This window comes from Littorina saxatilis, linkage group LG8 (assembly GCF_037325665.1).
Source record: "Littorina saxatilis isolate snail1 linkage group LG8, US_GU_Lsax_2.0, whole genome shotgun sequence".
Taxonomy (NCBI): domain Eukaryota; kingdom Metazoa; phylum Mollusca; class Gastropoda; order Littorinimorpha; family Littorinidae; genus Littorina; species Littorina saxatilis.
The window spans coordinates 19274018-19290658 of NC_090252.1; the positions used below are offsets into that span (position 1 = coordinate 19274018).

Here is a 16641-nt window from a genome sequence, read left to right on the forward strand (position 1 = left end):
TCCTCAATGCTATGCAGCTGTCTCGCTTAAATTAGGTCACTCTGAAAAAGTCGACTTCAAACAAACTGCGCATACGCAGTATCGGCATAGCTGAATGCAAGCACACAAGTGTAATGCACTATTACGTACGCCACTCCTTGTTTTTCAAGGCTGCAGTTTGTCAAACGTTTTTATTTTATGCGAAGTTTTTATGCCAGGTAAAGTCAAACATGACAGGTATTATCGCACTCTCCAAACTGCAAACTGGACTCGCTTGTGCCTAAAAGTTGTATTGTGCGTGTATTTGCTTGTGCGTGTGTGTGTGTGTGTGTGTGTGTGAGAGAGAGAGAGAGAGAGAGAGCAAGCGAGAGTGTTTGTGTGTGTGTACGTGTGTGCGTGTATGTGTGTGTGTGTGTGTATGTGTGTGTGTGTGTGCGCTGGTATGTGTGCGTGTGTGTGTGTGTGTGTGCGCGCGCCTGCGTGTGTGTGTGTGTGTGCGTGTGTGCGTTGGTATGTATGTGTGTGCGTGCGTGTGTGTGTATGTGTGTATGTGTGTGTGTGTGTGCGTGTGTGTGTGTGCGAGTGTATTTGTGTGCGTGTGTGTGGGTTGGTATGTGTGTGCGTTCGTGTATGCGCGCGTGTGTGTGTGTGTGCATATATATATATATATATATATATATATATATATAAAACATCAGAAATTGTGAAAGAAACAATTGAAAGTCAGCACAGACGTTCTTCCGAGATTTGTTAAAATCTCTTAGCAGAGAAAGAGAGAGAAATAAGTATCCTTTCATAGACAGGCTATTGGGAGCATCAGACCCTCCTCAAGGGGGACCGAGATTTACAGAGCAAAGTCCCTTTGTGGGGGACGTATCGCAAGGTAATCTAGTCCTGAGGAGAACCATTGTATTTGTACCTAGACCAGACACGTGTTTCGACACTATTGTGTCTCATCAGTGGTCAGGTGGTACTGATGGCGAAAGTTGTCAACCCATGGTATCCAACTAAGAAGCAAACCATTCTCTGAATGGTAGCTTCTGTTGGCATGGGAGACTACCCTCATCTGACAACCCCAAGAGGATATCTGTGAAGGGAAACACTTTGATTTAAGGCCAAAGTGTAGAATTAATAATTATTAAGAAAGAATTTACAAATTTAGACAAGTTTTAACCAAGAAATTAGGTTAAAACAAGGGAAATTTGAAAAAGCCTAAAGGGAGGTAACTCTGTACCAGCCTGCAGATCCAGAAATGGATACGCGAACAAGTTAGATCTAATTTTGAAAAGGTTAAACAGGAAAAGCGGTCAACTTTTCACTGCTGTTCAACACAGGACTTGGTAAAGAAGAAGTTTTCTGCTTTATTCAATTGGATCGCTTTAAAGGCGATGCAAATTTCACGGTGACCACATTATAAAACATCAGAAATTGTGAAAGAAACAATTGAAAGTCAGCAGAGACTTTCTTCCGAGATTTGTTAAAATCTCTTAGCAGAGAAAGAGAGAGAAATAAGTATCCCTTCACAGACAGCCTATTGGTATATATACATATATAGATATATGTGTGTGTGTGTGTGTGCGTGTGCGTGTGCGTGTGTGTGTGTGTGTGTGTGCGTGTGTGTCAGTGTGTGTGTGTGTGTGTGTGTGTGTGTATGCGATATTACAGAGCATGCACAGGTAGCCAGTTTAAGAAATACAAATCACTTACTTATTGCCAAACAAATTCACAACAAGCTTCACTCGTAAACTTGACATTATTTTTTATTCAAAAACAGTAGCAACTTCTCTGGAATATTACATCTGAAGCAAATTTCACAAATGAAACAATTCAGGTTTGTCGGGAATTTTTGCTTAAATTGATACGAGGTAGGCTAATGACTAAGTTAAGATAGGCAGTTATCATGATTGTAACTAATAGCTTAAAAATACCTACCAGCAATCTTAAAAGCCATCTTCGTGTAATGATCGAGCTACTGACTTTTGAGATTTAAAAAAAAATATTTTGCTTTACACGGGTTTTTCTTTGAAAAAAAAAGTGTCGGGTATACCTGGGACGCTCTATATAGCACGTATAAGCTTCACCAGCAAATGTATTAAGAAATAAATCAATAGATAGATAAATAGACAGAAATGTACACAAATAAAACATAAATTCAAAATAACAAACAATAAACATTACAAGTAAATTCAAAAATGAAAAAAAGTCAAAAGAAAATCAATCAATCAATCAATCAATAAAAGAAAAAGAAAAAAAGCGACGAAAACGAACAAGCTTGTAAGCTCTCAAAAAACTGCTATTTTATTACATGAATTGTAGAGCACCTATCATCAAGGATAAACCATCACCAAAACAAAACTCTAACTGGGGTGCGTTCCGTCTTTCCTTGCCAAAGGAATGATCTCGCTGGCTTGCATGGCACGACAGATAAGGCTTCACTGCAGAGGAAAAGAGGGAGATATGACAGAATTGTCTTCCGAACATGTAGGTACACACACAAGTATATCATCTACAAGTAGTTACCATGTGCTTGTTGTCCACATGAATGACCAAAACACAATAATTATAATGAACCAACAAGAACAGTCTCAAGGGAAAATTTGATAGTGGTTTTGGTACGAGTACGGTACATATGAGCTAGTGTGGAATCAGTATTATTTTCGAGTAGTCTATAAATCATTGTTGAAACGGTCTCTTGGAAGAGCCGAACAACCTAATTTGCATAGGTATAATCACTGCTTTGTTTTAGAGACGGACGCCTGTGCTGTGCGAGGGATCTATGTTGTCACCCCTCTGTGTAAATGCGGTGGTCGAGAGGTTGACCGTGCAACCGTGATACATCAGAGAGCGATGGGATGACTGATGCGAGCGGATGTGTTTGTTGCGGTGTGGGATGAAAGTTGTGCTATTAATTAGAGTGATTAGGTTTTATTTTAGTGCATGCGGCAAGATGTACATGGAAGCGGGCATTATTCTATGATTCTGTGCATGTCGGAAGACAGTAAAGCAGTGTGCTTCGCCGGTTCGGACTCGGTGTGTGTAAAACTTAAATGACTTCAGTGATGTGATTCCCTACTGTGTTGAGGACATTAGGAGGATTCAGAAGGAAGTGCGTTAGTGCAGGGCCAACGGTGTGTTCTGTGTAACGAGAGATATTTTGTTATAACATACAGGTATTTGTATGATGATTATGTTTTGATTTGAGTCAATAGTGAAATGTTTGAAATGTTCATTCGTTGTGTGCCGTGTCCTTGTTTGAGTGCGTGTTGTCATAATCCCGAATGCATTAGTATGTATGTGTGTGACTGTGTGTGTAAAAATGTATGAATGAGTGTGTGAATGGAGAAGCACCGTGCACGGAAAAGCAAACACCGGACCACAAAAGTCAGCTCAAATCAACATTCCTTGACAAACAGAAATAGAAGAACATAACGACAGACAGGCAAGACCGGTTGACAGACAGACATATGCATACACGCTAGAGTGTGAACGATCAAGACAGACATACGGATACTTATAAACAAACACCCACATCAACATCCACCCGTTTCGTTGGTACCATTGGAGAATACATTCATGATAAAGATAAAAACCAATAAAGATCAACGGGTTTTCATAATCAGACGCAGCTGCTGACAAGAGCATACATACATATATACATGCATAGTTAGTTAGTTAGCTGTTGCTTTTTGGGTCCAGGGGACCATATAGGCCAAATCAGGACCCCACATACATACATACATACATACATACATACATACATACATACATACATACATACATACATACATACATACATACATACATACATACATACATACATACATACATACATACATACATACATACATACATACATACATACATACATACATACATACATACATACACACACTCACTATATCAATTCTTATTCTCAGAGCTACGCAGAAAAAATCGCACCTAATACAACAGCCGATGTTCGGAAATATCTTTATATAATATGGGTTGTGACAGAGTGAATACCCTTGTTTTCAGTGAGACAAACAATCTACACGTGCTCCTTGTCTTGTTAAACGGGTAGCCACTCTTTCACAACCAATACCAACCCAACATAGAAATCCGGAATTCGCCTGTTATAACAGTAATATAAAGACCATAAGATCAAGACACTTACCCTCCTCACACCAATCATCATAAAGAAGTACCAAATGAGGAGTCCCCAGAAAATGAGACCTAAGAAGAGAGACGCGCAGTTCAGGATCTTGGCAACAGTCAAGCTGTGTCGGGCGTGGGCGAATTTTCCATCCAACACTTGCAGACGAGCCTGTACACACACACACACACACACACACACACACACACACACACACACACACACACATACACACACACACATATACACACACATACACACACACACACACACACACACACACACACACACATACACACACACACACACACGCACATATAACACAATTATAGAAGCGAGCTGTGTAAAACGATATTCAAACGTTAAGACGACATATCGCCTGAAACTAAAAGATAAACACTGGAAACCCAGGATCAGTCACCAAGATTAACGAAGATTGGCTAGCCGAAACCAGAAGACTGAGACGGGTTGCGCGGATCTGTGCAAATACCGGTACAAGTCCCCTTCTCCAGTCTTGATTCCGCGTTTTTCAGAAAACTTTTGGTCAGATTAACACTAAATGTTAAAAGTAAACATAGATAAATAAATGAAAAGGACAAGTAATTGTCTATAGAAGAACCTGTTTGTGTCTCTCTCCAACACATGCGAGCAGACAAACATGCAGAAAGCCAGAGAGGCACGTAGAAGAATGGGCGATCAGACGCACACACACACACACACACACACACACACACACACACACACACACAAACACACACACACACACACACACACACAAACACACACACACACATAATATGTAGAATAGCGCCAGTCAACAAAATACATTTCACCCTTCAATCCCCAACCCCACCAGAAATGCACATCATACAAGTACAAAATATCATCTAACAAATAATATCATCCAAAATCAATCCAAAACCAAACCTCTGAACATTCATTCAACAAAGCAAACTGTTTTATTTTCTATATGTGACCCTCCACCACGAAATGAGTCGCATGTCACCTCACGCGGTTCTGCGCTAGGCATAATATAAGTCCGGGGGGTGTCTGGTAACAGTGTGAGGGTCACCATAGTCACAGGCTTATAATTCGAAAAGTTTTCGCTCTTTTCTAAAACGGTTTTCACCACTGGATAGAGAATAAAAAACACTCTAAGAAAATGTAAAAATATGAAAATCATGAAAAGGTGACATGCGACTCATTCCGTGGTGGACGGTCACATATGTGACTCATATAGCATGAGACCAACCCCCCCCCCCCCCCCCTCCTTTCTTCACCAAAATGCAATACAAAAACAACGCTGTATACATTCATTCCACACAAAAAAACACGTTCTATTAGGCTAAGAAAAAAAATTGATTTCAATGGCAAGGCCTTAAACAGTAGGGTCGGTAGAGCGGTCCCTTTTTGTTTTTTCATTTACGCAGGCGTATGAGGATTCTTATTGGCCGGAAATCGCGCGAACTGTATTTCCTGGATGGTGGATATAATCAAGCATAATGAACTGCCTTGCACTGTCTGCAGAATCGAATATTGTTTGAATGGTCAAAAAAAGAGTTGTACCGTATTGTCAGAAAGAAAAAGATCAGGTCCGTCCGAGAATAGGATACACTGTCTTCTTCTTTTTTTTCTTTATTTTTTTTGGGGGGGTGGGGGGGTTGAGGGGGGAGGTTTACCTGCCAGGAAATTCCAATGGCCATGAGACCACACCACAGGAAGCAGCAGATGGCGTTAAGAGTCGAACAGATGAGGCTGCGATGGGTCTGCGGTGGCATCTCTCCCGACCGTGCCATCTGTTTTGAACCACAAAATATGTAGATGGATTATTTCCCTTCCCCAGAAAACTAGAAGCTATCGACTCAATATCAATATGAAGCAAGTACTCAATTTTGGCAAGTTTCCAACAAACATGGGGGCTTTTTTGTTCAAAATTTATGTTCTGGGTGCGCGGATGTTGATCCGCTGGTGTGAGTGTGTGTGTGTGTGTGTGTGTGTGTGTGTGTGTGTGTGCCTGTGTCTGTGTGAGCGTCTGTGTGTGTGTGTGTGTGTGTGTGTGGGTGTGTGTGTGTGTGTGCGTGTGTGCTTGTGTGTTGTGATCGTGTGATTGTGTGTATGTATGTGTTTGTGTACAAGTGTGTGTGCGGGTGCGTACGAGTTTGTAGAATGCTCTTGGTCTTGATACACGCGCATGTGTTATCTATCCATGACCTTTTAAATCATGCCTGTGTGCCATTATTACCCACTCAATCTGAATATATTTTATCCCAGCGAAGCTGGAGGTATCCCGTGAACGCTATACTGTAATCGATTTGAGAAATGTGCATACCGAATAATAACAGCTATTGTGTTTTCAGCGTAGCAATAGGGCCCGATATTTAGACGAGACAAGTATAATGCCGACGAGTCGAAGACGAGTCGCATTATACTTGTTCGAGTCTAAATATCGGACCCTATTGCTACGATGAAAACACAATAGCGTTTATATAGCTATTCTGACATTAGATTCTGTGTTAAAATCATGTTTTTGTCAGCAACAAGGACCAGAATGGTCCATGTCGTTGATTGCAGACGACGGTTCCCTTTCTGCATGAAGCCACGGAAATAACCGAACATTGAAAAACCCACGGACATGTATTACGGAGAAAACTCAAGATAACCGGATGCTTAGCATTACGTCAATATCTTAGGAATCATATGACGTTATGACGTATCATGCTTGCCTACGTAGATTGTATGTTCGAAAGTCTGACTTCTGTTGGGAATTCGCGTGGTGAAGACTGCGGTAAATCTGTAGATGATAAGAGAACAAGGATTGTCTCAGAAGAAACGACGAAATGTTTCAGACCGGTAACTTCATTTCAACATTGCACTACACAATGGACGTTCTATGTGACAGGAGAGTTTGCTGATTTTGTGTTAAACATTGGTGATTGGAGAGATCGTCTGCAAAAATCAGAGATAGGTCGCTTCAGATTGCAGCTTCTGGAAATTTGCAAGGTTTGCTGCCAGTTAAAGAACTGGATTTTACACGTAATGTATGTCATGTACAGTAAGCAACAACAAAAACACACACAAAGCAAATTGCATCGTCTGTCGACTAGCCACAGACACAAGCCTGGCGAGGTATGCGTGTACTTTATACACGTGGAAGAAACCGGAACCATGCGTCTTTGTTATTGCCGATATCGTTTGGATATCGGCAAAAATGGCCAACTTTCGTAGCGTTATGCTTTGATGATCGGAAAAGGGATGTGTGAGACCATCCAATCACAGCCCCCGAATTCCCCCACGTGTCCATCAGAATAGCTATATTACATGATAAAGAAGGATTCTTTGTGCCCGAAAATGGGCCACAGTTGGAGATGGAAGTTCACCAAAAATTGGGACCATACTAACAAAAATACGGTGGGTAAAATTGACGCCCCCATTTTTTGAGCAAACGCCACCCAAGGCCGCTTTGGACGGGTAGAAATTCCGTAGTTTCCAAGTCTATGGATAAAGCTCGCGTAAGAAGAATACGTCACGGTCGAAAGTCTTTGACGTCAATTAATGCATCATGACGTCATGCCTCCCTGTAGTCTTTCTCTCTCGCGCGGTGTGTGTGTTTGTGTTCATTTTGTGCACATGTGTTAGTGTTACTGTTTGTGTGTGTGTGTGTGTGTGTGTGTGTGTGAGTGTGTGGTGTGTGTGTGTGTGTATTTGTGTGTGCGCACGCGTGCATGAGTCTGTACTCGTGTGTGTGTGTGTGTGTGTGTGTGGTGTGTGTGTGTGTGTGTGTGTGTGTGTGTATTTGTGTGTGCGCACGCGTGCATGGGTCTGTACTCGTGTGTGTGTGAGTGTGTGTGTGGTGTGTGTGTGTGTGTGTATGTGTGTGTGTGTGTGTGTGTGTGTGTGTGCGTGGTATGTGTGCGTGCGTGCGTGCGTGTGTGTGTGTGTGTGTGTGTGTGTGTGTGTGTGTGTAAGAAAGACTTAGAGAGAGAGGGAGAAAGAGTGTGTGTGTGTGTGAATGTGTGTGTGCATGAGTTTGTGTGTATGTTTGTGTGTGTATGAGTGTGTATATGTGTTTGTTTGTAAAGGTGTGTGTGTCCGTCTGTCTATGTGCGTATTTGTTTGTTTGTTTGCTTAACGCCCAGCCGACCACGAAGGGCCATAATTAGCAGGGCGGTGCTGCTTTGAGATATAACGTGCGCCACACACAAGGCAGAAGTCACAGCACAGGCTTCATGTCTCACCCAGTCACATTATTCTGACACCGGACCAACCAGTCCAAGCATGCACTAACCCCATAATGCCAGACGCCAGGCAGAGCAGCCACTAGATTGCCAATTTTAAAGTCTTAGGTATGACCCGGCCTGGGTTCTAACCCACGACTTCCCGATCATGGGGCGGACGCCTTACCACTAGGCCAACCGTGTATGTGCGTATAAGTGTGTGTTTTGTGTGTATGATATTTGTGTGAGTCAATGTGTGTGTGTGTGTGTGTGTGTGTGTGTGTGTGTGTGTGTCTGTTTGTATAAGAGAGAAAGAGAGAGAGAGAGAGAGAGAGAGTGGGTGGGAGTGTGTTTGTGCGTGTGCGTAAGTGTATGTGTGTGTATGTGTGTTTGTTTGTAAAGGTGTGTATGTCCATCTGTCTATATGTGCGTATGGGGTGTGTTTTGTGTGTATGAAGTGTGTGTGAGAGAGTGAGTGAGTGCGTGTGAGTGAGTGTGTATTTTTGTACGTGTGTAACTTGAGGCATGTGTGTGTGTGTGTGTGTGTGTTCGTGTGTATGTGTGTATGTGTGTTTGAGAGAGAGAGAGAGAGAGAGAGAGAGAGAGAGAGAGAGAGAGAGGTAGAGAGAGAGAGAGAGAGAGAGAGAGAGAGAGAGAGAGAGAGAGAGAGAGAGAGAGAGAGGTTTGTCTTTCGCTGGGGTATGCAGTGCCTTGGCGTTGCACATCTACTTAATTGTTTTTAGTTAAACTGAGATAGAGAGAGATGGCGAGTGAGAGAGAGAGAGAGTGTGTGTGTGTGTGTGTGTGTGTGTGTGTGTGTGTGTGTGTGTGTGTGTGTGTGTGTGTGTGTGTGTGTGTGTGTGTGTGTGTGTGTGTCTGTAAGTGTGAGTGCTGCGAGAGACGCTCAGGATGTTACATGTGTTTTAATGCAATTCTAATTCTAAGTTTACAGCAAATATGAAGCGGGCTAGAGTTATTAGTTTTAAGTGCAATCGTTTAATTCTTAATACATGTGATGTTTTTATGTCTGTGATCGCCTGACACTGTAAGGCAATTTTCCTTGTTTTTATGAGGACAGTAAACATTTTGAGTTGAGTCTTGAGTCTTGTATTCTATCGTGCACCAACACGGGAAAATGCAAACTTTCCTGGTTCTTTTTGCGCTAAGTTGTTGTTTCTAACACTTCTGTTTCGCTGATATTAACAACAAGTTACGGGGACGTGCTTATTCTATTGAATGAAGCTTAAACTCAACCTCTTTGTTGACCAATGTTATTTGATAGGGGCATTGAAATCGATCACATTCAAAAACAGCAAAATTATTCTAACACGACAGATACAAAATCCAGAACGGTAATTATAAAGAACAAGAACAAAGAACAACTACATCAACATACAGTGGTCTTTGTGGTGGAGGGTCATGCAAGTAACAATGAGACAGTCGCAAGAAAAAAATACAGAACTTAGATTGGCGATTAGTTGACTTTTTGATATCAAAATGGCGAGAGTCGTAGACGAAAGGGCTAAGATATGTGGCTTGATATAGGACAGGTAATAATAATAATAATAATAATAATGGACATTTGCTATAGCGCATAATCATATATATGCTCAATGCGCTTTACAATAACTAAAATTAACATAACTAATAATAAAACCATACACAATGAACAAGACCCACAATCTGCATAACATAGCATACTCAGCATACTCCATGCGAGCAAACACAAAAGCTTAACACACTCCAAGCACGCAAGACCAAGCAAACAGGGTAAAGACAAAACAAAGTCATACAAGCAAAACCATACAAGCAAAATTAATACCGAACTCCATGCAAACAATACTCAAAACTCAAAAGAAAAAAAAGAAAAAACATGACAAAGCAACGGAATGAGAAAAAGCCATATATATACATACAAATTCAAAACACTCCATGCACGCAGGGGGGGGGGGGGGGGGGGTATCATGTGTATGCAAGTGAAAAAAGATGCGTTTTCAGGCCTGTGCGAAAAGAGCCAGAGGAGGCAGAGTGACGAAGAGTGACAGGGAGAGAGTTCCAGACGAGAGGAGCAGAAACAGAAAAAGAGCGCTCACCAAAAGATTTAGTGTTGACTCTCGGAGTGGAAAGGATAGAGGTGTCTGCTGAGGAGCGGAGTGTCCTGCCCGGTGTGTATGTCTGAGTCATGTCTGTGAGGTATGCGGGTCCTGTCTGTGTGAGTGCACCATATGATAGGCATGCGATTTTATATTTGATGCGTGACTCTATTGGAAGCCAGTGCAGTGCTTGGAGATGAGGGGAAATGTGTTCGGACTTGCGGACTCTGAGGACCAGGCGTGCAGCATTGTTCTGCAATTTCTGTAACCTGTTTAGGAGGTACTGGGGGCAGCCATACAGCAGTGCATTACAATAGTCCAGTCTGGAAAGAATGAATGCAGAGACTAGAGTCAGAGCTGCTTCTTTAGAAAGGTAATGGCGTATCGAGCCAATACGGCGGAGTTCAAAGTTGACGGCACGAGTGATGTTTTGTACCTGTGCGTTCATAGTTAGGTGGGAGTCTAGTGTGACACCCAAGTTCTTCACTGAAACCGAGAAGGGGACAACTGCATTGCCTATTGTGATGGACTCTGGGAGCTGGATGGAGGTAGACATGCGTGGAGAGGAGGCAGCCATGACTTCCGTTTTCTCATCATTTAATTTTAGCTTGTTAAATGTCATCCAGGATTTAACGTCCAGGATGCATTCTTGCATTGAGTGCATCAGAGTGTCGAAACTCTTGAGATCAGCAGACTTCTGAAGTTGCGTATCATCTGCATAAGAATGATGGAGAACTGAGTGTGAGGCCATGATGTCAGCGAGGGGTGTGGTGTATAACACAAACAATACCGGCCCTAGGACCGAACCCTGAGGCACGCCGTAGCGTAGCAGAGCAGGATCAGAGGTGCTATTGTTTATGGAGACAGTCTGGGTACGGTTGGACAAGTAGGAGGAGAACCAGAGAAGGACAGAATCACTAACGCCAAAAACGTGTTCTAAACGGCTGATGAGGAGACCATGATCAATGGTATCGAACGCTGCCGTGTGGTACATTATTAAAGGCACACTCCATCTTTTGAAACCAGTTCGGCTCACCATCTCAGATCTGGTCAGCCATGTACATGGAATAAAGCCATATCTCTACTTGGTCACATATCATAAATCAATATCCTGACTACTTAATTGCTGTGGCGAGTTTGAGTTTTGTGATGATGAATAATCGCTTTTTCGAGATTAATTCATCAAAACACTTCCCAGTGTGCACATATGTGGCCCTCCACCACGAAATGAGTCGTATGTCACCTCGTGCGGTTCTGCGCTAGGCTTAATATAAGTCCTGGGAGTGTCTGGTAACAGTGTGAGGGTCACCTTAGTCACAGGCTTATAACTCAAACAGTGTTCGCTCTTTTCTAAAACGGTTTTCACCACTGGATAGAGCATAAAAAACTCTTTAGGAAAATGTAAAAATATGAAAATCATGCAAAGGTGACATGCGACTCATTCCGTGGTGGAGGGTCACATAATTATAGCACCCAGGCTGTTCAATGTTGGTATGTCACCAAGTGAGGAGATGCTCATATCCCATGTAAAAGCCTGGCAAGATCTGAGACTTTTAAAAACTGTTTTCAGGAGATGGAGTGTGCCTTCAATGTACTTCTACACATGCCCAATCAAACCACACATCTGATTCTTTTCGTCCACAAATCTCGCCTTTTTGATATCAAAGGGTCACTCAAGTGAAGGCATACTGACTGTGTTGAGCGAGGCTCAGGAGGAACGTACCACGATAGGTCGAGTTGGAGCAGGCTGGGTATTGGTCATGGGAACAATGGTGATGGGATCGTTATACCCTTGGTTGTGATATCCGCCATTGTTGACCGGTCTTCCTCGCTGACCGACACTGGATTCATATGTGAGTAGACCTTCTGTAATAGCATACATACATATACACATTCAAAGATGTGAAAGAAACAATTGAAAGTCAGCAGAGACTGTCTCATGAGATTTGTTGACATCTCTTAGCAAAGCAAACAAGTTGCGTAAGGCGAAATTACTACATTTAGTCAAGCTGTCAAACTCACGGAATGAAACAGAACGCACTGCATTTGTTCACCAAGACAATATACAGCTTCGTCAATCCCCTCGAGAAGAAAATCGCTCACTTCTCACGTGCAAAACGCAGTGAAAATGACAAGCCAGATTAGCGCGGTAGCGTATTGCGCTAAGCATGGAAGCGCGCTTTTCTGTATTCTTGTTAACGTAGATTTATATATATATATATATATAAAACATCATAAATTGTGAAAGAAACAATTGGAAGTCAGCAGAGACTTTCTGCCGAGATTTGTTAAAATCTCTTAGCAGAGATAGAGAGAGAAATAAGTATCCCTTCACAGACAGCCTATTGGGAGCATCAGACCCTCCTCAAGGGGGACCAAGATTTCCAGAGCAAAGTCCCTTATATATATATATATAAACACACACGTGTACTTGTACACGGAACGACCAGTTACTGTTATATTTAAAGCACCTCGTCTGTGATTGTATTGTTCAGATTTAGGTATAATTAGATGGATTTAGTATTCATATCATCCCTGGTATGACCGCAAGAATTAGAAAACGTGTATTGCGCAGTGTTTGTCTGGTCTGCTGTGCAATGTGCACTGTGACACTGTAGTTTCCTCAATGTTTAAATGTTTAAGTCTTTTTCTGTTTATTAAGAGGTTTAATATTCGAATTGTTTTCGCTAAAACAGCAACACTAACCTGATAATTCAAAAACTATCTTAATATCATTCAACAGCATTCGCTGTGTCTGTTTATTGTAGTATCGTACTTAATGCTAAGGCGAGTCCAATGTCCACTGTTTTCGTTTAGTATCTTACTAACCAACGGTCGGGCGCTACAGTTCTTGACATTATGTTTGTTTTTTTGTGTGTGTTTTTTCCACAAAAAGCATATTATTACAAAGTACAGAAAAAAAGTGTGCTTGCTCTTCTAATAAATGTACATCAAGATATATTTATTATACTTGTTTAGCAGGTTATGTTGTGCATGTCTGGGGTTTGGAGATGTATTTAGTGTCTCTGTTTATGTGTGTGGTGATTGCTCACTTCAAAAAGAAACAACAAGCTTGTGAATTCCCTACCAGTAATACAGACAAGCGTAAAGAGGTGAACTATAGGTTAAACAAAGTATGGCGAAAAGCAGTAACAAAAGCACCCGCAAAATACATTTTACAGAAAAAGACAAACGACGAACAAATAACCACAACAACAAACAAGTCGCGTAAGGCGAAAATACAACATTTAGTCAAGTAGCTGTCGAACTCACAGAATGAAACTGAACGCAATGCGACGCAGCAAGACCGTATACTCGTAGCATCGTCAAGCCACCACGCTGAAATGTAATACCGCAGTCCGGGCTTTGTCGAACATTACCCGACCAAAATTTCAACCAATTTTGTTGAAAAATGAGGGCGTGACAGTGCCGCCTCAACTTTCACAAAAAGCCGGATATGACGTCATCAAAGACATTTATCAAAAAAATGAAAAAAACGTTCGGGGATTTCATACCCAGGAACTCTCATGTCAAATTTCATAAAGATCGGTCCAGTAGTTTAGTCTGAATCGCTCTACACGCACGCACGCACGCACGCACACACACACACACACACACACACACACATACACCACGACCCTCGTCTCGATTCCCCCTCTATGTTAAAACATTTAGTCAAAACTTGACTAAATGTAAAAACAAGACAAAAAAAGAAGATAACAACAACAAACATTTCTCTATTTCTCCCTAAAATATTACTTGAGTTGCAATGTGTTTTTACATTTGACCAAAAAAAAACACCAAAGAAGAAGAAAGACAACAGGCGAAAAGAAAACCTTCTAACTTGGGTAATAGAAACAAGTCGCGTAAGGCAAAAATACAACATTTAGTCAAGTAGCTGTCGAACTCACAGAATGAAACTGAACGCAATGCCATTTTTTCAGCAAGACCGTATACTCGTAGCATCGTCAGTCCACCGCTCATGGCAAAGGCAGTGAAATTGACAAGAAGAGCGGGGTAGTAGTTGCGCTAAGAAGGATAGCACGCTTTTCTGTACCTCTCTTTGTTTTAACTTTCTGAGCGTGTTTTTAATCCAAACATATCATATCTATATGTTTTTGGAATCAGGAACCGACAAGGAATAAGATAAAAGTGTTTTTAAATTGATTTCGACAATTTAATTTTGATAATAATTTTTATATATTTAATTTTCAGAGCTTGTTTTTAATCCAAATATAACATATTTATATGTTTTTGGAATCAGAATATGATGGAAAATAAGATGAACGTAAATTTGGATCGTTTTATAAAAAAAAAATTTTTTTTTAATTTTCAGATTTTTAATGACCAAAGTCATAAATTAATTTTTAAGCCACCAAGCTGAAATACAATACCGAAGTCCGGGCGTCGTGGAAGATTACTTGACCAAAATTTCAACCAATTTGGTTGAAAAATGAGGGCGTGACAGTGCCGCCTCAACTTTCACGAAAAGCCGGATATGACGTCATCAAAGACATTTATCAAAAAAAAAGAAAAAAACGTATGGAGATTTCATACTCAGGAACTCTCATGTCAAATTTCATAAAGATCGGTCCAGTAGTTTAGTCTGAATCGCTCTACACACACACACGCACATACACCACGACCCGCGTTTCGATTCCCCCTCGATGTTAAAATATTTAGTCAAAACTTGACTAAATATAAAAAGTCATCAGTGAAAAAAGTGGCTATATTGCTTCCACTCTGAAACGAACTGTACATAACGTCCATCTATTATGCGTTGATAATTTTCTGTGACATGTTTTGGATCAAACAGTTGAACAGTTACCCGCTTACTTGTTGTTGTTGTTTTTCTTCTCATTTCTGTCAATGTTATTTTCAGGTCCAAAACACTTTTTGTTCATTAAACTTTTCAGAAAATGTCCATTCATTAAAAACTCCAAAATACCTGCACACTTTTTACACGTGTCTTACATTTATCAGCCGTAAAATCGAACATTGTCTGAACAGGCGCTTGTGGCGTCCGCTTCCTTCAATAATTAATTGTATGTATTTACTCTATAAAGTGCCAATCACATTGTAGAAACTAAAAATTTACTACAACTTGTATTTAAACAAGCCATTAAAGAGTTGTTGACGAACCCAAACCCCAAACCATGAAGTTGAAAATCATCGTCATGTTTGTGGAATGAGTAGAACGTGTTCCTTGGTTAAATGAAGATCAGGTTACAGCAGAAGTAAAACATTTCGACTGGATCGTCAGAGGTGACAGTAAATAGGTGAAATCAGGTAATAAGCGTAATGACTAAAAGTTCTTTGTACATGAATACAATATATCGTTTTGGCTAAAGCTAGTGAAACATATTCTGTTAGATGAAAGCTTGATGTACACTGTCGCCACCAAAAGTGTTGTACTGAAGGGAAAATATTCGAGAAATCAGTTTAACGTGTGCCCGGTTCGTCTACTGACAACATAGTACTGGAATTTGACCCAGACCGTATCTCTCCGAAGCGCAGTCGCTCAGACATCTATGTGTAATAGTCAGGGGTTTGTGAAATGTAGTTGCTCTGAACCAAAACGATGTCAAACAAGGAAGTGTTCCTGTTTCAACGCAAGGCTACAGCGCAACAGTAGGTGTCATCACACCCTTTCCTGCCAAAGCAAGAAAACTTGAACATGCATTACATTGGCTTCTATTTATATTTGATCAATGGATATATACAGACAGACAGACAAACCGACAGACACATCACACACACACACACACACACACACACACACACACACACACAGACACACACACACACGCACACACACGTACACACACACACACACACACGCATACACGCACGCACACACACACACACGCATACACACGCACACACACACACACACACACACACACACACGCATGTACACGCACGCGCACACACACACACACACACACACACACACACACACACACACACACACACACACACGACACACACACACGACACTGACACACACAGAGCCAAGCGCTCAAATAAATACTGTGGTTTCCAACTTCACGCTCTAACTGTTGGTCACAGCAAGAGACCTTACACACCAGCAACAATAACTTCAAGTACGCCCATACATGAAAACTTTGAGACATCCTTTTCGCAAACATTCGTTTTTCAAAGCCCATGTTTACATTGCCACAGCAAGTGAAGAAGGTGTAAATCATTAACCTTTTCGCTG

The 16641-nt window shown here is 41.3% G+C and overlaps 1 long non-coding RNA gene across 1 annotated transcript; it reads right to left on the reverse strand.

Moving 5' to 3' along the window:
- Nucleotides 1-1721: 1721 nt before the first annotated feature.
- LOC138972995 (uncharacterized) lies at nucleotides 1722-12329 on the reverse strand. Its single transcript, XR_011457842.1, has 4 exons — nucleotides 12142-12329; nucleotides 5791-5907; nucleotides 4133-4282; nucleotides 1722-2414 (listed from the first exon to the last, which is right to left on the reverse strand). It is a non-coding gene; the product is annotated as an uncharacterized lncRNA (long non-coding RNA).
- Nucleotides 12330-16641: the final 4312 nt, after the last annotated feature.